Source organism: Canis lupus, chromosome 30 (genome assembly GCF_048164855.1).
Source record: "Canis lupus baileyi chromosome 30, mCanLup2.hap1, whole genome shotgun sequence".
NCBI lineage: Eukaryota > Metazoa > Chordata > Mammalia > Carnivora > Canidae > Canis > Canis lupus.
In genome coordinates this window covers 26,434,466-26,457,616 of record NC_132867.1, presented here as the reverse complement: position 1 = coordinate 26,457,616, position 23,151 = coordinate 26,434,466, and the positions used below count along the sequence as shown (strand labels likewise).

Genomic DNA, 23,151 nt, shown 5'->3' with positions numbered 1-23,151 from the left:
ATTAAATAATACATTAAAATCATTCCATTTAACAAGACTGATTTCATACTTTTTAGTTTATACTATATGTAAAGACTTTACCTAAGATTTTATCAGAAATGTGTGGATATCTGATGTGTAGAACATCTCTTCATGTTAAACATTTCCGATACCAAAGAGCCTAAGAGATTCCAGATTTTGCAAACTTTCTCTGTGGTCTTGAGTTCCAGGATGTCTATAAGATATGGTGAATACAAAATATCATGAAAATCACTTTTTAAAATTCAAATGGGCTTATAAAGTCTCCATAACCAATATGTGAACAATTTGAAAGCAGAGAAGTCAGAATCAATGATACATTTAAATTTCCCTCAGATCCAATGTAATTTAATTGAAATTAATCATAAAGTCTTTCCAGAAGAGTGATAAAGAATTCTCATGCCAAATAGGAAGAAACATCTGAGAGAGACATGTAAAGGAAAACCCCATGATCTAAAATTAAAATTTAAAAACAACCCTGCTGGCTCTCTTGCATAAATCAACCGTGATTGTCCCACAATAATTAGGGCATTCACCTTGTGCTTCTTTCCAGTCTTGCTAATGAGTCTATCCACTTCCTATCATCTGTTTCCCGTTTACGTCCCTAGCCATCACATCTATATATCTGACCTGACCCTTAGATGTGCATGTCAGATCTGTGGTCATAAAATACCTTCCCCATGGCTGAAGTAATCCTGCCTATGTAGGGAAGAAACTCACAATTTGGGTTCATGTAAAATAATCCCTAGTGTGCAAAGCTATTTGGCTCAATATCTCTGTAATCCACAAGAACAAATTAACAAAAACGACAGAGCAAGCAGTTGACAAGGCCCTCCTTACATGTTACAGCTCTTATTCCAAAATTTTTTAAGAAAACACTACTTTGTACAAGGCATTGTTTCAGCCAATGAAAGTAAGAGAGTGAGATGTTTTCTCTGAGCTAATAGGAAACTGACCCAGAAGTGAACTATAGCAAGAAGCTTGATTTGGCACTTAGGAAAGAAACCTCTGACCACTAAGCCAGAATCCATCTTTTCACTGCTGGACTTAAAAAATAAGGATCGTAAGAATTACACAGGTGCTGCTGGTGGGCTAATTATAGGTGCCAAGTCAAATGAGTCTTTTCTGGCATCAAGTCAGTTCAACTTTATGACACTTTGACTCTGTTATAAAAATACATCCATCCATTAGCCAGAATGTTATGCAAAATGTGCAACTTGGTACTGTACGCAGCTTAATTTGTCTGACGTTTACCAGTTAACTTAGCACCTTTCCAGATTAGGTAGCAATAATATTGTCCAGAGATCCACAGATAAATCTGCCTTTAATAAAACTGCCACCAAACCAAATGAGAGTTTCTCAACCTCAGCACCACTGACATTTATAGACCAGATAATTCTTTGCTGTGAGGGGCTCTAGTGTGGATTAGGGGTGTTTAGCAACATTCCTGGGCTCTACTCAATAGATGCCAGTAGCATGCCCCCAGTTATGGCAATCAAAATTGATCCCAGATATTACCAAGTGTCTGGGGGGGGGGGGTGTGCTATCACTCATGTAGCACAACTACTAGATGGTTGACAATTACTCATCTAGCACAAGCATGTTACACGAGATGTCTGCAAAATTTCTGGGGCCCACTCCAAAATAACTATGTGGGCCACTTGTTCAAAAATTTTAAGAATCTCAAACCAAGCATGAGTCTTTCTAAGCATGCAGCTCCTCGTGACTACACAAGTCATAAGTTCACAATGTTGGCCCTGATGTTCTGAGTCCACCCCATTCTTCAACATCACAATGCTAGCAGCACACATTTGTATAGTTTATAGCTTATAGTAGCCAAGCTCACAGCTGTTGACACCCCACATCCTTCCCCCACATACTATATTGTAGTGACTTTCACCACCACCTCAATTCCAAACCATTTATCCACAATTTATCTGGTTTACCTTCTTCCCAGGTTTTCATCTCTACCCTGCTTTCTGATTTCTTCACTTACATGGTCACTGGAACATAACAAGAGCCTCTTACTTAATAGCTAGTTCTTCAATTAAGACTCTGCCACAGACACTCCACTCATTACCAAACAGTTGGGCTGTCTTGGGCAACTTCCCCTCCCCACTTCCTGTCACCTCTCACCTCCCACAAAAGGCTTACATGCATCTCTACATTTCTACCACAGCCTTGCTTCAGAAGACTCCAAAACAATTCATCCCCATCAGCCTAATGAACACAATTCCATTAAGGTAACTTGTTCATTTTGACCAAAAACCACCATTTACTGAGCTTTTTCTACTGTGGTAAACTTTACTGCTTGAAGTGATATTACATCAGCATTTTGCAGACAGAGAAATCAAGGTTCTGAAAGATTTAAAATAAAATCTAAAGCTTGCCCGAAATTACACAGTAAAACTTAGGATTTTGAAGATAATTAACTCTAAAATCTTTAACCATTGCCTCTCCTCCTCCTAACTTTTCTGCCCACAGTGGTGTGAATTTTTTTATTATGATTCCTTCCTATTTCATCCATTAGCTGTGAAGATGCATTTCAAACACAAAGGAACACAATTAGAACATTCTTAGCATGGTATTTGTGAATGAGTATTCAACAGGAAGGAAATATTGTGACAGGCGAGTCTGACATTGATGGTCTAATAGATTATCCTTTCTCAAAATAGAAAACAAAACAAAAAAGAAATCCCAAGATGGGCTTTCATGAAGATAGAGGCCTTCTTTCACACACACATAAACACACAAATGTATTTGCTTTTATTCCACAATCGATTAGCATTAATAGTCTGTTTCCAAGTATGTTATAATGAACTCACCTAGGAATATAAAAGTAATTTTAGCAGTAAAAGATATTTGATTACATGAGTAATCAAAATTCCTAAGATACTATTTCCCATTTATTTGATTTTAAAATTTTTCTTCCTATATTTTCACTCTCAAATCTTGAACTCTTCTTAGCAACTTTTACCTCAAAATTCTTTTACACTGTCCAATGAGACATTTTCCCTTTTGGGATATATGCATATTAGCTTTCAGCTAAAATTTATGATTCCCCTGTTTCTATGTCAATGGTGTTTTAGAAGTCCATTCAGCTGAAATAAATTTCTATATGCTGGGCTCCTATGCCACCAGTCACTTATGGTAAATGCCAACCACTAAATTTAGCCATTGTAAAACAATCCCACAAGAAGAGAAGGGAAAATGTAGAATAATGTAATAATGAACATCTTTGTATTTTTTCCATGTATTGAATCTGCCACAACCATCTGTAGGTCACAGGCCCTGCACGGGAAAAACACTACATGGTCCAAGAATGTGTGAGAAAGTAAAACCATTCAGCAGCCAACGTCAGAAGAGTCATTTGTTTCCTGCATATGGCCATTCCAAAGTATTGAGCACTTGGAGAAAGTCTAAGAGGGATAGAAATTCTTTTGTCAACTGAAACTCCTAAAATGTGAGGAGTCTAGGGGCATTTGATGGAAAGAAGTCAGCTCATAGATCTCTTCACTAGGACAAAATGCATAGTTATATGTACAAAAATTAAATTTGGGAGACAGCTGACCACAATAGAAGATGATTTTTGGATAAATGATTATAAATTATGAAAATGCAGTCATATGTGTATCATCTTTCATATGGTTAAGAATCATGAAAAAGAAAACAAAAGCTAAAATAAAGTGATGAAAAGCTACTGATTATCTTTTTAAGGACTCAAACAGAGTTTGAATACAGAGGAAAAAGTCAATACCACTTTCGTAGTAGATATGTTAAGCCAGTCAGTCACTTTTCCTGTGAATTTCATCTACTTCTATTTTCCAGAAATTGTTAACGTCTCCTTCTGAACCAACTTTCCACTTCTTCAGCATATTCACTTCATCTTAGGTTGCATAGCTCTACTACTCTAAAAAAGTCATAAAAATAAAAGATCTCTCTCTCCTTCCCTCTTCGTACAGTGAAATTTCTACAAAGGGTATTTGAATTATTATTTTTTTAACTCTCATTTTCTCCTTAACCAACTGAAATCTGGCTTTTGGTTCGATTTCTTATGTATCAAATTCCTTCTCAGGTCATAACTTTTTTGTTTGACCTTTAAATTTCTAATCAATGGTCAATCACAAAAGCGTTAGCAGCAGTTTCCTCAAGTTAAAACCCTGGCTCTGATACTTATTTTCTATGCAATCTTAGATGATTATTTAACTCCTTGGAGCCTCAATTAAGAGGTGGTAATAGTAAACTACTAGGGTGTTATGAAGGTTCAGTGAGAAAATGTGAGCAAGATAAAATTGCAATAATTATTGATGGTGTTGTTAATATTATTATAATAAATAGATTACTAATAACCATTACTGTTGAGACTTCCTTGCTTCTCAGTTTCTAGGATAATAAAGCATCCTGTTTTGTTTCCTGCTTCTCTGGTTGTTTCTTCATTGTCTCCTTTGTCGCCTCTCCCCTCTGCTCACTCTTGAAATATTGGGTTGTGCCAGGACTCTCACCTGGAGCATCTTCTATGTCCATACTTTCCCTGGCCTCATGTACTTCCTAAATGCTGTTGACTTTCACAATATGCCAGCCCCAGTCTTTCTTCTGAGATTCTGGATCTACATATTTCACAGAATAAGGGAATCTCCACCTCAGTGTCCATAGACTCCTTAAACTCAACACAGACAAGACTGAGCATATCCTCCTATCCCCTCACCCCAGAGAAGGGTATGCATCATCTTTAGTTGCTATTATAGAGAATGGAAGTCTTATTTCTCTGATCCAGTTACCCCAAATAGAAATATGGTATGGAAGAGGAAGAGTCATCCAGGACTCCTTTCTCTCCTGAAAGCCCTAAATTAATATACCTATCTCAGCCACTCGTTTCTCCTTTTGACATACTCAGCCCTCCTCTTAGTCCTGCTGCCTTAGGTCAGCTTTCCATCAACTTTACCCAGATGACTAGAAGTACCCTCACCTGTCTCCTTGTCTCTGGTCCAATTCCCATCCAATATCCCTCCCTTTTACTGCCAGGATTACTTTTCTAAAACCCAAATGAGATCACATAATTTACATTTTAAAAAGGTTTAGATGTCTTCACATCCACACAAGATGTTGTAAAAATGAAAGCCATTTCTGGCCTGGGCCCTATTAATCTGTCCTCCCTTATTTCTTCTCACCTTCCCAGGTCAAAGATGATCTCATCTGTGAAACTGATTATTAATCTTCATAGCTCCAAACTGCTCCTACGCCCCATATCTTCCAGGTAAAATTAAAATGGCTAAGAGGCTTCAGAATCTTGGCTGTCAGACTTTTCAGATATTTGTCCTTAAATGTTACTTAATCTCTCTATATCTTCTCATTTGTAAAATTGTTATAATAACAACATCTATCTATGTAAAGGTTCTGGTACCAATTCCAAAATGTGATTCTTGGCTTATCAGCTGGCTGTTCTATAATTCAACTCTGCTCTGACACTATACTTGGGGATAGCATCAGATCCCACAAAGTAAGCGTTCATTCCTATAAGAACTGCCAGTAATAAAGCCAGTGCTTCTGACCAACCAGCTACAAATCAGAGGTTCGCAGAACCCCCTCTCCAGGTTTGATTAGTTTGCTAGAATGGCTTACAAAACTTAAAAGAAACACTTTATTTACTACATTACCAATTTATTATAAAAGGATGTAACTCAGGAATAACCAGATGGAAGAGATGCATAATACCAGGTATGGGGGAGGTATATGAATCTTCCATGCTCTCTTCAGGCACAACATTCTCTCTGAATCTCCATGTTTTCCCCAATCCATAAGCTATCTGAACCCTGTCCTTATGGGTATCTAGGAAGGCTTCATTATATAGGCATCATTGATTAAATCATTGGTCATTGGCTATTGATTAAACCTCTAACTCCTCTCTCCTTTGCAGAGATCAAGGGGGTAGGACTGAACAGTCCAACTTCTAATCACATGGTCGTTCCTCTGTCAACCAGCTCCCATCCTTAGATACTTCCCAAAAGTCACTCCATTAGCATAATGAAAGACAGCTTTATTGCTGTCCTCATTTGAGACATTCCAAGGGTTTTGGGAACTCTGTGCCAAAACCTGCATTGAAGACCAAATATCGGGATCCCTGGGTGGCTCAGCAGTTTAGCACCTGCCTTCAGCCCAGGACGTGATCCTAGAGTCCCGGGATCAAGTCCCACATCGGGCCCCCTGCGTGGAGCCTGCTTCTCCCTCTGCCTGTGTCTCTCCCTCTCTCTCTCTCTCTCTGTGTGTCTCTCATGAATGAATAAATAAGTAAAATCCTTAAAAATAAATAAATAAATAAATAAATAAATAAATAAATAAATAAAATCATTAAAAAAATAAGTGAAGACCAAATATCTATTTATTATTTTAAGTTACAATATCACAATCTCATAGTGTCCTTCCTAGATAAAAGCAGTATAATTTATGTAAAAATAATTAGCACAGTGTGCAGCACTCAATGAGAATTCATCAAATAAATGTTAATTGTGATAATTATCATAATGCTTTTTTTTTTTTTAGTCTCTCCAACTTTATTATAGGACATGTGGGGAGGAGAGGAGAGTGCAGACAGATGGCAAGAGAGGGCTGGCGGCCCTCCCCCACCATGAGCTTCAAGGCACAGTGGGGGTCAGGAAAAGGTATGAGATGAAGATCAGAAAGCCAAAGCAATCAGTGCCTTTCGTGAGACAAAGACTGCTCACTGTGGGGTGGGCCCTCCTGGACCTGTACGAGGGGAAGAGCCTGCTGGGTGGCAAAGCAGAGTCTCTGCTGACTCTGTGTGGCTCATGGGACTGGCTGTGGCCACCCATGCCTGGAAGCACAGAGACAGACCTAGGTGCCCTCCCTCTGGTAAGGGGAGTGGAAGCACAGCCTCCCAGAAGGACACGAACTTGGTTGAGCTTGCTGGCTCGTGCCTCATTTAGTCTGGTCATGCATCTTCCCACTAGAAGATTATTTATGTATCCTCTGCAAGTAGCACACTGTCTGGCACATAATAGTGACTTCAATATTTGTTGAATATATGAGTGAATGGATATATAAATCAATACATGAATTAACAAATTCTGGATTGACAAGTAGAAATCAAATGTTTGTTAGGTGTCCAATAAGTCTTCCACAGACTTCATCATTGACTATTAAGACTTATTTGAGCTCTAGTGTTTACCCAGTTCTCCTTCCTCTCTGACATAAACCAAGAACATAAAAATGAATAATAAAAAAAAAGGTGACCACGATCCTTCTCTCACGTAGGAATATGGTGATAGAATGAGGATGTAATGAAGACCCACCAAATGTCAAGGATTTTACTTTGAAAATCTGTATTAGTCACGGTTCTCCTAAGAAAGAGCTCTCTGTATATGTTTTTATATATTTTTATTGCATTATTGATTTATTTTAAGAAGTTTATTTCTTAATGATTTAAGTAATTGGCTCATGCCATTTTGAAGGTTGTTAAGTCCAAAATCTGCATGGTAGGCTGGCAAGCTTGAGACCCAGGAAAAAACTTACGTCGTGCTTGAAGTCTGAAGGCGGTCTCCTGTCAGACACTCAAGGACTATGTTAGGAGGACTTTATTGCCCTCTTGTTACAGATTAGAACATTTAAATGGAGAGCAATCACAAAGCCACTTAGCAGTTGAGCTGGAATTCAGTCCCTCATCTCCCTGATTACCAAACCCAGTCACTGTCCATTAAACCACACAGCAATTCTCTAGTGATTTCCAAAGTCCCCTGAAGAAAAATATAAGCAAATAACTTTACAAAAGTAAAGAGACTGTGAGCTTTCTTCTTTTCTTGTTATTGTTTTTGTTGTTCCGAAAGGAATGACCATAAAGTGCAAACTATTTCTGGCATGCTAACTCCTCCATGGGACTTCAGAAAACAAGGAAAAGCAAAGGGAATTTTATTTTCTCTGAAAGCAGATGGAAGATGTGAAATGAATATCTCTGTGGTTTTGACTTACAAGATATAAAAAAAGTAAATAAAATAGAATTCTGACCAAGAAAGTCCTCAGTTTTGCTCATCTGTCCCCTGAGGTATCTTTTAGCTTAAGATCCCGAAGAAATCTGTTCTTGATCTCCAAAAAAGGTCCAAGAGAATAATATATTAATCCTTTGGGACCTGCAAATTTTAGTATCTCAGTTACAAATCATGGTCCCTTAGTGATAGATATTAGAGATAAGGCAAATCCATTGGCAGAAAAAGTTGAGGAGCACAGGTCACAAAGATCTCTGCTTGAATATTTTGCCCAAAGCTAGCCTTGGTTCTATTTTCCAATCTTTAACAAATTATGCACTTTATTTGCACCAACCTTCTATAATGACTTTAAACCACATTGGGCAAAATGCAGTTTAATCATATTCCCTCAATCTCCCTTTTAGCTAAGTCTAATATTTCTGTCTCCACCAGAGCTTCTATATGATTCAGAAGTGGTGATATAGCAGAATGTTGTGACTTATCTCTTACATAGAATTATTCACCTATCCCTAAGACATTATTGTCTCTTTTTTTAAATTCAAGTACAATTAATATACAGAGTTATATTAATTTACTGTATATTCACTGTCCACAAGTGAACAATATAATGATTCAACAATTTTGTGCATTACTCAGTACTCATCGTGGTAAGTGCATTCTTAATCCTTTTTACCTATTTCACCCTTCCTCCCATCCACCTCCCATCTGGCAACCAATCTGTTTGTTCTCTATATTTAAGAGTCTGTTTTTTGTTGTTGTTGTTGTTGTTGTTGTTCTCTTTTTTTCTTTGTTTTGTTCCACATGTGAGTAAAATCGTATGATTTTATGATCGTATGATCGTAAAATTGTCTTTCTCTTACTGAATTATTTCACTTAACATTATATCCTCTAGGTCCATCCCTGTTGTTGCAAATGGATGTTCTTTTCTATTTCTTTTTTTTTTCCTTTCTATTTTCTTTATATATTTTGTATCCCTGATAGCTGAGGGTTTAATTCTTCCAACCAGGTGATGTTCTTTCAAAAGTCACTCACATCTTTGTTGATTTGGAGGAAGGACTGTGTAAGATTTAATCAGTAAGGTATACACTAGAATTCAGGCTACTGAAGCTAATAGAAAACCAGAAATAACTGCCTATATTAATTCTTAGTCTTTCTATTAAAGAAGAGCCAATATGTAACCCCCAATTATGCCACTTTGGCATATTGATTATTTTGAGTTGAAGGCAATCAAAACCTAGCTGACTTAAAAACTTTTACCACTCCCTTAACTACCTAAAAGAATTTAGATAGGGAGCCTGGCTCAAAGAGAGAACTATTACCAGAGATAACTTTTATCTGAATGGCCTATCTATATGGCAGACAAATGTCTAATTACCAAACATCTGCTCTTCTTTTTTTTTTTTTTTTTTTTGTGGATTACCCTCCTCCCCTTTGAAGCCCCAGGCTCCTATTCCATTTCTAAGTTCAGGATGGCTTATAAACCTCAATTAGGATTGGTCCTTGGGTCTCATATTCTTATGGGGCTCCCATACATGCATAAGCAAATTTGTTTTTCTGTTGCTTATCTGTCTTATATCAATTTACCAGCCAAAGAATCTAGAAGAGTAAAGAAAATAATTTTCCTCCCCTACACTAGCAAAATCTTCTTTCCTGGTATTAATGAGTTTTGCAGTTAGAGTTGCTTCTCAGCCACTCAGCATCTGATGAAGACTACAGATTCCAAAATAACTGAAACAAGCATTAAGGTGCAGAAGAGAATAATAAAAACACACAGCAAGCACTGAGCTGCACTTACGAACTTGCAGCCACAATCTGGAAGTTTGTGCTAAAAGTTGGAAACTGGGAGGATATTGACCTAAGCTCCTTTCCTATTTACAGGAAACTAAAGTAACCATATTTACATTGTAGCTGAGAGTAGGAAAACAGAGAGAAAGGGCTACTTGGTAGATGAGTAGACAGGTGCTATATCACTATTGAAATAAAGAGTTAAACATTTCATCAGAGTGAGGTTATTTGTTTGGTTAACCAGTTTTGAATACCTGTCACAGTGAACAGAATGCTTATGCCACTTCATCGTCATGGTGTCAGTGGTCTGTCACCAAATTGCATAATGAAATAGCAAGACCAGAAGGGAGGCAATTACACTGATCTTGATCAGTGTGATGGTAATATTTACTCCTAAATGCATGCTCCTCAGTTTCCCTTTCTGAGTATTGGATAAATATGAATGGATGGATAGATAGAGAGAGAAAGAGAGAGAGAGAGAGAGAGAGATATTTGAATGTATATTGTCATTCAAAACATTACCACATGAAGCTGCATATATTTTTATGACAATGTCTGCTCACTACACACTAGGTATTCTTTTTGGGGAATTGCCCCCCAAGCAAATTTGTTAGCCATAAATCATGCTTTCTATTGACAAGATAGAAAGATTTATTTGGTAGTTTTTGATCAAATAAATAAATAAATGTCCAAATTAATTATCAATTTAGCTTATCAAGTATCAGTTCAGCTAAATATTAAAGGAAATGCAAATCCTTTCTTGAAATACAAAATATCTGCTGACTGAGATTGTTTAATAGTGATGTGAAAGGTGATGCTAAAATGGAAATTCATATACTTATTAGTATTTTAGCAATGGCAGAAGTATCAATTAAATACACATAACACCCCTCAAAATAATTATTCTGAAAAAAATCATCACTTGTTTAGAGTAATCATTACAGTCCTGGGATTAAAAGTGCACGTAGAACCTTGAGCAAATTATTTTATATCTTATGCTTTAATTTATTCATCAGTGTAGTGAAAATAATTATTCTTACATCTTGTTATATCTCATGAGACTATTGAATGAGGAAATATCGTGGAGTATGACAATGCTTCACATCTACAAAGCATTCAGGAATGCTCCTCATTCCTTGGAAATAGGTGCCTTGCAGCAATCATACTTCACATAGACCATGCACCAAAATTTGTACAAATTACAAAATCTGTGCTAGTTCATGTAAGATACATTCAGTTATTGAAAATGTATTTAAAAAATTGAACACGATGTTTTGGATCCCATCAGCCAAAGGTTTAGGAATTGAATCATGGCTCTCTCTAAAATCTGAGGATGGAGCTTTCTATCACTAACCAAAAGTTGGGACCTTTGATCTGGCCTGCACTAGCACATGCTATGACTTGAACTTAGTCTATAGATTTTGACTGATCTAATTGTGTCTCAATGATTTAACTATGCAGTGTCCCTGCTCATATGCACACATACGTGATGAAGTAATCAAGTTTATTTATGCACATTGTCACTTTTTAATTCTAAGAATTATAGAAGACTGTTTATGAGAAATAAATTAACTGATATTTTCTAGAGGCATGCATATTAAGCTCCTTCAATGGATATTTTTTTTATATTTACATCCATGATGGTTAATTTTATGTGTCAACGTGACTAGGTCACAGGGTGCTAGGATGTTTGGTTAAATATTATTTCTGGGTTTGTCTGTGATGCTGTTTCTGGATGAGATTAGCATTTAAATTAATAGACTAAGTTAAATGAATTGCGCTCCCTAATGTGGGTAGAGTAACCATCCAATGCTTTGAGAGTCTAAATAGAACAAGCAGGTGGAGGAATGGAAAATTCGCTTTCTACCTGACTGGCTAAGCTGGAATAGCAGGTCTTCTCCTGCCCTCAAACTGGGATATATACCATCAGGGCTTCTGGTTCTCAAGTCTACAGATTTGGACTAGAACTACACTACCAGCTTTCTTGAATTTCCAACGTGCAGATGGCAGATTATGGAACTTCTCAGCCTCCATAATCATGTGAGCCAACTCCTTATAAAATGCATATATCTTTTATAAATCTCATATTATGTTTATTTTATATTAAATCTAATAAATATATGCTTTATAAGATTTCTCTGGGGAACAGTGATTATTACAAGATTCTATATCCCTGAAGAGCATGTTAAAAAGCTAAGCTTTAGACATTTTCACTTGACTTTCTTCCTGTGAAAAGGGAAGATTTACCTTGTCCACATTCATCCACCCCATAAGCCCAACACACACATACACATAAACTTCAGTCTGTCCATCAATCCATGATAGTTATACTGTTAATTTGTTTAGAACAATAATCGGTGTTATTGATCCTAAGCTCAGCAATGTAGACAAGTTATTTTTTTCCTTCTTGCAAAACATTTATCTTTCCTGAAGTTTATATTTGCTTTGCTTTGTTTTTTATTTAGTTTACTATCCTCTTATCTTTTATTTATTTCCAGATGCTGTGCCAAGCACATAAATCTCTTCTTGGTGTGGTACATTTAAACACACTAAGTATCCTAAAAATGTAATCTTCTTTTTTTTTTTTTTTTTCTAAAAATGTAATCTTAAAAAAAAAAATCTTTCTCGGTTCATTCTGATGTGCTCAAAAATAGAAAGCAGTTGATCAGGCCTACTGCAAAGCCACAGTTTTTAGACTTCTTTCCCACCTTCCTGGGAATTCCTGTTGCCTCCTTCTTGTGCTGAATCTTATGGCTTCTTGTTTCTTGGTTTCCTCCCTGAGTTGGGAGGTTATGAAAGATAATTGCATGGTTATGAAAGATAATTTAAGTTCTTGCATATGTTAAATTATCTTATTCCTAACCTCACACTGGATATTTGTCTAAGGTATTACAGATGTTTGGTTTTAGATAATTTTTTGTAAAACATTTTGGAAGTATTTCTCTGGTGTCTTCTGTTTTCCTACATTCTCCTTAAAAATTTGATGACATTCTGGTTGTCATCCCTTGCATAAAACTTTCTTTCTGGAAGCCTCTAGATTTTCTTTACCTCAACTGTTCTAAAATTTCACAATTATGCTTCTTGGTCTGGGTCTATTTTCACTCACTTAGCAAGATCTTTTAAATTAGAAAATGGCTGTTCCTTAAAGTTAAATATATTTTAAATATATCTGTCTTTGATAATTTCCTTCTCTCTCTTTTTTCAATTTTCTTATTATGAAACTCCTCTTTTTGGGATGTTGGAAGTCTTAAATTAATCATCTAATTTTTATCTTTTTTATCCTATTTTTTTTTTTTTTTTAATTTTTATTTATTTTATGATAGTCACAGAGAGAGAGAGAGAGGCAGAGACACAGGCAGAGGGAGAAGCAGGCTCCATGCACCAGGAGCCCGATGTGGGATTCGATCCCGGGTCTCCAGGATCACGCCCTGGGCCAAAGGCAGGCGCCAAACCGCTGCGCCACCCAGGGATCCCTTTATCCTATTTTGTATCTCTGTCTTTTGGTCTGATTTCTAGGTTTCTTCAATGTCATCTTCCAACTCTTCAACTGAATTTTTCATTTCCATCAATATATTTTTAACTTCCAAGGGTTCTTTTATATTTTCTGAAATGCTTCAAGTTCTTGCTCTGTGCTTTGATCATCCCTGTTAGAAGACCAACCATATTCAATTCTTACATATTACTCATTTTTATTTTTCTCTATCATTTCCTTTTTTTAATTGTATTGCTGTTATCTTCTACATCTTTCTATTTGTCTTTGTGGGTTTATTGTTTTTCAAATAATGTATTTGCCCGCCATTTCTTTAAGGGTTTGAAGAGATCTCTAGGTCAATTTTTGCATTCATCCCTCCATATTTAACCAACACAAATAACACTTGCCTCAGAAGTTTTTCTCCAGCTCTCATATTTTAGAATTCAAATTCAGATTTATCTCCAACACAAATAAACCGAAAGCAACACATAGACCTCTGGTTCCTCCAAGGGCAACTCGGTCCCCACTACCTAGCTGAGTGCATAATCCAGTTTCCTTTATCTTTTCTCCTTCAGTTTGTATCCCAGTCAAAAATCTAGACCTGTTCTCGAGTCTTCTTTCAAAAACATGTCTCCGTTTGCAAATGCTCTAATATTTTTTTTTTTTTTTTTTTACTTATTTGAGAGAGATCGAACAAGGGGAGGGGCAGAAGGAGAGGGAGAAAAACATACTCCACTGAGCAGGGAGCCAGACATGACCCTAAGTCATGACCTGAGCCAAAATCAAGTCAGACACTTAACCAACTGAGACACCCAGGCACCCCTGCAAATACTTCTTGATTACCTGTATGCCAGTTCTGTCTAATAGATGCTTTAAAGTGAGCCACAAACACAAACCACATACCTAATCAAGTCTTCTAGAAGCTACATTAAAAGAAAGTAAAAATAACACATGAAATTAATTTTAGCAATAAATTTTATTTAACTTAATGTACCCAAAATGTTATTTTAACATTTAATCAATATAAAATGATTAATGAGACATTTTACACTTTTTTTCATACTAAATATTTAGAATTTCATGTGTATTTTACATTTATAGTGCCTTTCAACATAGACTAACAACATTTCATGTTTTATATGACCAGTGGGTACCACCCATATTGGACACCACAGTTCTAGGCACTTGCCATACAAAATCTAATAAGTATGGTACCAGCCCCCAAATAGCTTATGGCCAAGTAAGTCAGACACACAAGTTTAAAAAAAAAGGAGAGTACTGTATGATAACTGCAGTGATAGAAATTTATCCATTGAACAAACAAACAAAAAATGTTCCTTAAAAAAGGGTGCAGTTCCAGGAAAGCATTCTTGAGAAAAGGCTGCTTAGTTGATATACTTAAAAGTAAGTTCATATTATCAAAGAGTACTTGCAGGACATAATGCTGGAGAGTTAATCAATGACAGATTTTGCCAGCATTGCAAGCTAGCTTAACAGTTTGAATTTTAACTTGAAATTATAGGGAACAAACAAATACTTTTAAACTTGGAAATATTGTGACCAAATTTATGTTTGTAAAAATATTCAAGTTGTAATGGTAGCTAATAGATGGGAAAAGAGCCAGATTGGAAGCAATAGATGAGATAAGAATCTTGGGCTGTTAGCCAGGCACAATGGCATGAGACTGAGCCAACAACAGTAGTTGTTGGAGGAGAGGAAGGTAGAAAAGGTTGGAAACTCTTGAACAGGCTAGACTCACAACTTTGTGGCTGTTTAGGTGGTATGAAGGGAGAGAAGCAAAAGGAAGTGAGTGAGAGACATTATTATGACTTCATTTCTAACGTTGGGAGTGGGGAAGATGGCTTCATACATTGAAATATGAATGACAGGAGCAAGAGCAATGGTTTGAGGTTAACAACAATATACCGCTTTCAGGATATGATTTTCTGTTGGAAAACCCATTAAAAACACCCATTCAGTAGCTACATGTGGGTTCGGAGCTCAGCAGAAATATGGAAAGATAGGTAAGACAGTATAGACACATACAAGAATTTTCAGTGACTTAAAATAAGCTAGGATCTCAGACACAATGTGGATGTTTTTAAAAGAATGAAAAGTGGAATGAAGTGAGAGGACACTATATGAGCCTTTTTAATGCAAACACTAAACATATATGTGCAACAAGATAAAAATGAAACACTTTACCAAAGACTTGCGTGTATATTTTACTTGGCAAGACATTCAATTTTCCATGCTGACAATATAGTAGATAAGTTTCTTAAATAAACTCAAGAGACAGCCAAAGCACTATTATTAAATTTTCTCAAAAGATGATTTAAAAGCTATTTGTACAGTTCACCAACATGTGTTCAAAGCGAGATCATATAGCTGAAGGAGGGAAAGGTTTGTGTGCACCAGTCACCTTGGGTGAAGTTTGTGTCCCTCTGTGCTGTGTTTACTTTTAACAACTTGACGCTAAATGAGAGGGTTTCTTCCTCCTGACAATAAATCCATGGTGTCTTTTCCAGCACCGTCCTCCAACTCTCTGAAGCTAACTACCTCGAGTTAGCCTTAGACTCCACAGATTGAAGGGTTCAGTCCACAGGACTGCCCCCCCACTTCAGCAGCCAAGTGCAAGGCCCACAACTCCCATACTTCAGGCTTACATTTTCTAAATTGAGGGTCCCAAGATGCTTTCCTCAGGCCCAACAGTGCAAAAACAGCTCACAGAACTCAAGGAAGCACTTTCTTTACCATTGTAGTAGTCTGCCCCTTAACCACAGTTTTGATTTTCACAGTTTCAGTTACCTGAGGTCAACAGCATTCCAGAAGCAGGTGATCCTTCTTCTGATGTCTAGTCTAGAAGGTCAATAGCAGCCTAACAAGCTATGTCACAAGGCCTGTGTCATTCACCTCACTTTATCTCATCAGGAAGCCATGTTATCATCTCACATCAAGAAGGGTGAGTGTAGTACAATAAGATATTTTGAGAGAGAGAGTGACCACATTCACATAGCTTTTGTTTCAGTACATTGTTATAATTGTTCTATTTTATTGTATTGTCAGTTACTGTTACTAATCTCTTACAGTGCCTAATTTATAAATTAAATTTTATGCATAGTCATGAATGTATAGGAAAAAACATAGTATATATAGGGCTCAAGACTCTATGGTTTAAGGAATCCACTGGGGATCCTGGAATGTACACCCAATGAATAAGGGGAGCACTATTATACTGGCTTTTTTTTTTTTTTTTTTTTTTTTTATACTGGCTTATTTTAAAGGATACAGCTCAAGGGTAGCCAAATGGAAGAGATGCATAGGGCAGGGTATAGGTGAAAGGGCTTAGAGCTCCAATGTCCTCTCCAGGCACACCATCCCTCAGCGTCCGGAAATGTTCACCAACTTAGAAGCTCTCCAAACTGTCTGAGGTGTTAGGAGAGTTTCATTACATAGGTATGATTAATAAAATTATTGGCCATTGGTGATTGAACTCAATATCCAACCCCTCTCCCCTCCCTGGAAGTTGTGTGATAGGGCTAAAATATTCAACGTTCTAATCACATGGTTGGTTCCTTGGGCAATGATCCTGAAGCTATGCAATGAGATGACCAAGAGTCATCAGGTATGGATGAAAGGTACTTATTAAGAATAACAGTTAGATGCACCCCTCCCCACTATCAATCAGGAAAGGGCTAGTGTTTTAGAAGCTCTGTATGAGAAACCAAAGAGCAAATATTCCTTATCACCATTCCCCTAATCAAGCTCTCTCTAGAGCATTCTTCAGCATTTTGTTACCTTATAAAGCTCAACACCTTGATATGCTCCCTCCAGAGGAAACAATAATAGATTTGAAAGCATTTAGAATAGTTTGCAATCCTGGATTATGTGAGACATTTAAGCATCACTTTCATTGCTTTAATTATGTAATTAAAGATAAAGCAATAGCCATAGTAATAAACATAAAATGAACACATACCATGTGTGTAGGGCCTGCAGGTGCCATGTAAGTACCTCTCACAGTTAAGATTGCTTAAACCTCACCGGCAAGCCAATAACATAGGGGCTATTTTTATGCCTGTGTGCAGTTCTTTTGCTGCTTGCTCTCGGATCCTGTCTTCCCCCTCCTGCTCTGCTCTGTTGGGCAAGGAGAGAGGCATTTCCCAGGCACTGCTTCATTGGTTTCTGGCTGGGTTCAACCAGTGGGAGGCACTGTGAGATCAGAGGATGGAAGGAAAGTGAAGCCAAGATATTTCTCCCTGGAGTCTTAGGCTGCTGCAACCGCCTTTCAAAAAGCAGCTCTTGTGGGATACAACCAGCAGCACCTTCCGTGGACTGGTTCCCCATCAGCCCAGGATCTGAGACAATCCAGAGACTAGCACAGCAGAAAGTCACCAACACCCCAGGGATGGAAGGGCAACAGGAGAAGGTGGCATTCCCAAACATCAGGGTGTGAAAGAGGACCCAATTATTGCCTGAACTACCTCCATTTTGACTTAAGTGTGTTTCTTCTAACTGATTAAATTCTTCTTTCCAGCTTATCTCTTAACTCAGGCAAAAATCCCTGTGGGAAAAGGGTTTCTTGAAGGCAACCCAAACTAACCCCTCCAGCAACAACTGCCCTGATCTGTGAGGCCCCGTGTGATTGACCCCAAGACAATCACTGACCTGACCTTTACTGCCCAGATGCACGTACACCCCCTGCCTTTGTTTTACACTTTACTTAGATGAACCTAGAAATATTTTCAATACTTGAGAGATAGATTTGGGGACAGTAGTCTGCTATCTTCCTTATGTTGATCTTTCTGAAATAAATTGCTTCCCTCCTTTCACCACCAGTGATCTGTCTGCCTTTGGGTTTTGTCGGTGGTAAGTAGCTGAATCTGGTCTGTTAGGGATGCCCAAAGCCAGGTGCTCTTGGACCCTTTGGGTTCCAGTTACAAATATTTCTGCTTTCCTAACCGAACAGTGATATATATGTAACATATGACTTCTATGCTGTCTTACTATTCAAGAGAAGGGAGACTAGTGCTTAGGGAATTTGAGAGCCTAAAACTAGTAAGTTCTCATCGTTAGAAAGTAATTGAACCAGGGTTTGATCTTAAGTTAACGGGCGCAGGGTTCTATACTCTTAGCAATATACTGAAGTGAACTGAGCCACTCGAAACTATACTGCAGGTAAGGACAAATTATTTTCCTCTATCCTTCTACTCCTATAATAAAAAGACAGATTAACAGGAGAAAAACAAACAAAAAAAATTGAATATCAGTATCCCTCTTGTACATAAGGGAGATTTGCAAAAAAGCTGAGTAACTTCTTGAAATGGCCCAAGCCACCACCTTAAATAGCATCTTCAGCTTTAAGACAAAAGAAGAGGTTGGGGAGAAGGTCCCATTATGGGAGATTCCCAGTAAAACATAGTAAACAAGGGTAAAGTTGTTATAAAGATGTAAATCATGGCCTTCTCCATTGATAAGAGTTTCTAGAGATTTAGAGCCCATCCTTCTCTTCCTGGTACAAAGAATGAGGCAAACTTCTACATGGAGATTTTTCTTATAAATGTAAATGTCCTTTACAAAAGGGTAACTTCTACTCTGTTCTCAGAGCTTCTTCTATGTCTGCAGTTTCTTAAAAATAACCAGCTCAGGATAATCTTTATGCCAAAGAGGTGTATTTTGGGGTGGCATATTTTGCTCCTATGCAATGCTAATTGAACTTAAGTGGTTTAACAGAATACACTAAAGTGATGGTCACACTCCACATTCATATGTCACTTCTTATATGTCAGACGTTGTTCCAAGCCCTTTATATGTATAGATTTACTTAATCCTCATTACCGCCTTGTGAGGTAAGTACTATTATTAACCTCTTTTTTGCTATTTTTATTTTTTTTAAGCAGTTAAGAACGGACATTGCATTTCAATAGTGCTTTCAAGTTCAAAAAAGTACTTTCATGCATATTTTCTCTCTCTCTTCTGACTGGTTATAATATAACCCTTCAATGGGCATTAATCATGTGCCCTATATTAGTTTTCCATTGCTGCTGTAACAAATGGCCACAAATTTAGCAGCTTGACATAACACACATTTATTATCCTCTGGTTGTGTAAGTCAGATATCTGACTTGGGCCTCCCTGGACTAAAATCAAGCTGTTGGCAGGACTGCATTCCTCCTGGAGGCCCTTGTACAGAACCTATATCTCCTTGTCTTTTCTAGCATCTAAAGTAGAAAGTTCATGTCCCCTTTCCTCCATCTTCAAAGCCAGCAGCAGCAGGTCAAAATCCTCTCACACTGCTTCACTTTGACTCCTCTTCAGCCTCCCTTTTTCTTTCTTCTTTTTTTTTTTTTTTTAAGATTTTATTTATTTATTTATTTGAGAGAGAAACAAAGAGATCACAAATAGGAGGAAGGGCAGAGGCAGTGGCAAACTTCCCACCAAGCAGGGAGCCAGACATGGGACTTGATCCAGATTCCAGGACTCAGGGATCATGACCTGAGTGGAAGGCAGATGCTTAGCCGACTGAGCCACACAGGCATCCCTCCTTTTTTCACTTCTAAGGGCCTTTGTGATTATATTGGTCCCTTCTGGAAAATCCAGGATAATCTCTCTATTTTAAGATCAGGTGATTACATCCTTAATTCCATCTGCAATCTTAATTTTCCTTTGTCAATAATATATTCACAGATTTCAGAGATCTTGACTTGGACATTTGGGAGGAAAGGAGGCATTATTTTGCCTACCATGTGTCTTATATCTTTTTATGATAAGCTGATTATTTCCCTGCTAGATTCTGAGCTCTTCATGAGCGCATCTTATACTCCCCTGCTTTCTTTATAATCCCTTGCATAAAATAGGCAATCAATAAAAGTGAAGTATCTGATTCCTTTATTGATGCTGGTCAATTTATAGGTTCTAATAAAGAACTTGTTCTGTCCTGTGTGATAAGAAACTGCAACATGATACATAGAAAACTCGGTGTAAGCTGTGCTTCTTTTATTTGTTCTATACAGATCAATAAATGTAGGCGGGGGGTGTGGGTGACTAGGTGGTGGGCACTGAGGTGGGCACTTGATGGGATGAGCACTGGGTTGACAAATTGAACACCAATAAAAAATAAATTTATTAAAAAAATGTATGTAGACTATAAACTGGTGAGCACCTTGAGCTATTGCTGAAGTATATCAGGAAGAATGTTAGCATCGGCCCATAAAATGAGAGAAATGAAGAAAAGAGCCCCAAAGTGATGCCAAGCTATAGATGACAATGCAAAATGGCAGCAGCTTCCACATGACCTGAGTTGCATCCCAGTCTGAAAGAATTTTAGTAACACATTTTCTGAGATTTCTTTCCTTGCATGCACTCAAAAATTGGGCCTTCTCATCTCTCAGCCCCACAGCTGAGATGTCAAACAATCTGGTTTAGCTCTTTCAGATACAAACACGTTGTGAAAGATTTTAGGACAAGAGTTCATTTGAGGTATAACTCAATAGTTTGTAGTTGAGGAATCTATATTTCCATATCTCTCGTATGCAGTATAATGCATACAATAGGCTTGTCACTCTGAGGAAGAATTAGAAAATCGAATATGACAGCAGAGGATTATCTAAACCTTGTGGGGAAGAAAGAGAAAGGAAGTGAAAGAAACAAAGGAAGCTGGATTTTAGATTCACAAAGTTAACAGGCAAACCAAAGGCCTGCTGGGAAACTCTTAGAACTTTCATGCCTAAATTATAAGAGCATGGAATTAGCCTAGAAATGGCAACGTGTAAGGTAAGAGGGAGTAAATGGGGTGAAAACTAGCTACCTCCAATCTGCCCCCAGAACTGTGGTTTATGCCAGGCTGAAGAAGAGAGTTCACCATACTTGGCTTCCTTGTTGCCTCATGGGATGTGATCCCAGGGGAAGCCTAAGAGCATTCATCATCTTGGAATCACACGCTAGTGAAATTGGAAAGATTTTAGCCACCTGGTGGCTCCATATTACAGATGAGAAGCTCTAGAAAGCTTATGTTGCCAACATTTACATAGCCTGTTCATGACACTTGCAGGCAAAATACCCAGTGTCCTTAACTTTAGTGCTTCTTTGGGTACTTTCTATTCTGAAATAGATTTCAAGTATGTAAAAAACTGCCAACATCTCAAATGACTTTATTTGTAAAATAGTCTCTGGAAACACCACTCCAAGTTTTAAGAATGTACCTGGTAAAAGGGAAATGGCCAAAATACAACATCCTCTGGGATAAGAGGAACATGAATACAATACCAGGACAAAGTGTTGCCTTAAATGCAAAGAACACACTTAAACTAGTGACTATCCCTCCTTGCTGTAGTGTCTATAGATTTGGTTTTGTCTTATGGGCTGATCTATCCTCTGTTAGTTCTAAAATTAAGAGCAAAAGAATCACTGCCTTTTAAACAAATAGGAACAAAGAGGATCAATCATTACAAAAGACAGCCTATTTTCTTATTGGCAAATGTGTTCTGTAACTTTTGCCACCGTATCTCAGGCACTTTATCCGATCCCAGGCTCCATGGACCTTGATTGCTGCTAAGTTGCCCCAAGAATAGAATTTCCTTCATGTCAATCCAACTGTACTTGGCTCCTGTTCCTGGCATTGGTTCTTGGCCATGAAATTGGACCTTCCTCAAGGTATCAGATGTTGAGAATAGAATCTGACACCTTTGCATTAGCATTTATCCAAACTCTTGGGTCCCAAGAGAGTAAATGACATCATTTTTCTTCTCCTGAAGAAGATTTGACATCTGATCACTGGTATAGGAGGGTGGAGGTGGAGATTTCTGTTTCCCACATACATTTCAGAACTGGCACCTATAAAACATTGTATTTAATTGAGTTTTGGTTGGTCTTGGACAGTACATGGCACAGCAAAATGAGACCATTTGTCTGGTTAAGGTGAAAATCCCAGGCATAAGTTTATAATTTTGACTTCTGGGAAATATATTAGCCATTTTCCCTTAAGTCACCTAATTGCTGCCACCTATATAAGTAATAGTATTATAATAAGTGACCCACATCCACTAGAAAAATAAACCTTCTGAGGTTGGCAAAATGGAAGGCTATAAGGAGCTGTGCTCCTTGGTGATATGGTTTAACTTTCAAAACAATAGTAGGTCTACACCTCTGGACCTATTTTTAGGTGGATAATAATTATCCTTTTACTTTTATCCACTGCCATTATTACTTGGCTTTACCTACAGCTGAAAATATTCTTCATCAATACAGAGTATAATTAATAAATGTAATGTAAGTTTTGGATTTTATATTTATAAATAATTATTTTGTATTTAAAATTTGACATATATTATTCTTATTTTCTGGTATATATATTTAAGCAATAATTTCTATTATACTAAGTAATAATTTCTCTTTTCTATTTTTTAAATAACTTAAATCAGTCTTCATATCCTTGATAAAATATTAAAATATGAATATATAATATATAATAAAATATTAAAATATTTTGGTGAAAAAGACATTAATATGATGGATTTATAGCTAAAAGTGTAGTGATTAGTGACTTATTTACTTCTTTATGGTGTTTTCAGACCTACAAGACAGATCTTTCCTTTTCACCATTCAACTAAGTTCATAGAACTGTCTACTATATTTCATTTTTCTGATCTCTCATGTAAGATTTTCAAAGCTCTATTTTACCTCTAAGTAAACTAGTAGGCATTCCAGAAAGATAGAACAAAGACATGGAGAAAATTATTGAAGAAATAATTCAAGAATTCATTCAGAATTGGAGGATGCAAGTCTTCAGTCTTAAAAGTCCTACTCAATGCCCAGTAAAAGAAATTTTAAAAATCCACACTGAATCGCACCAGGATAAAATTGTATAATATTAGAAGTTAAAAT

General features: G+C 37.2%; 1 long non-coding RNA gene across 2 annotated transcripts in view; it reads right to left on the bottom strand.

Annotated features, from left to right (window-relative positions):
• LOC140621530 (uncharacterized) overlaps nt 1-23,151 on the bottom strand; it is a 54,051-nt gene that overhangs the window by 17,225 nt on the left and 13,675 nt on the right. For both annotated transcript variants that reach the window (XR_012021274.1, XR_012021273.1), the window contains exon 2: nt 82-214. This is a non-coding gene — a long non-coding RNA (uncharacterized lncRNA). The remainder of the gene's footprint in view (nt 1-81; nt 215-23,151) is intronic.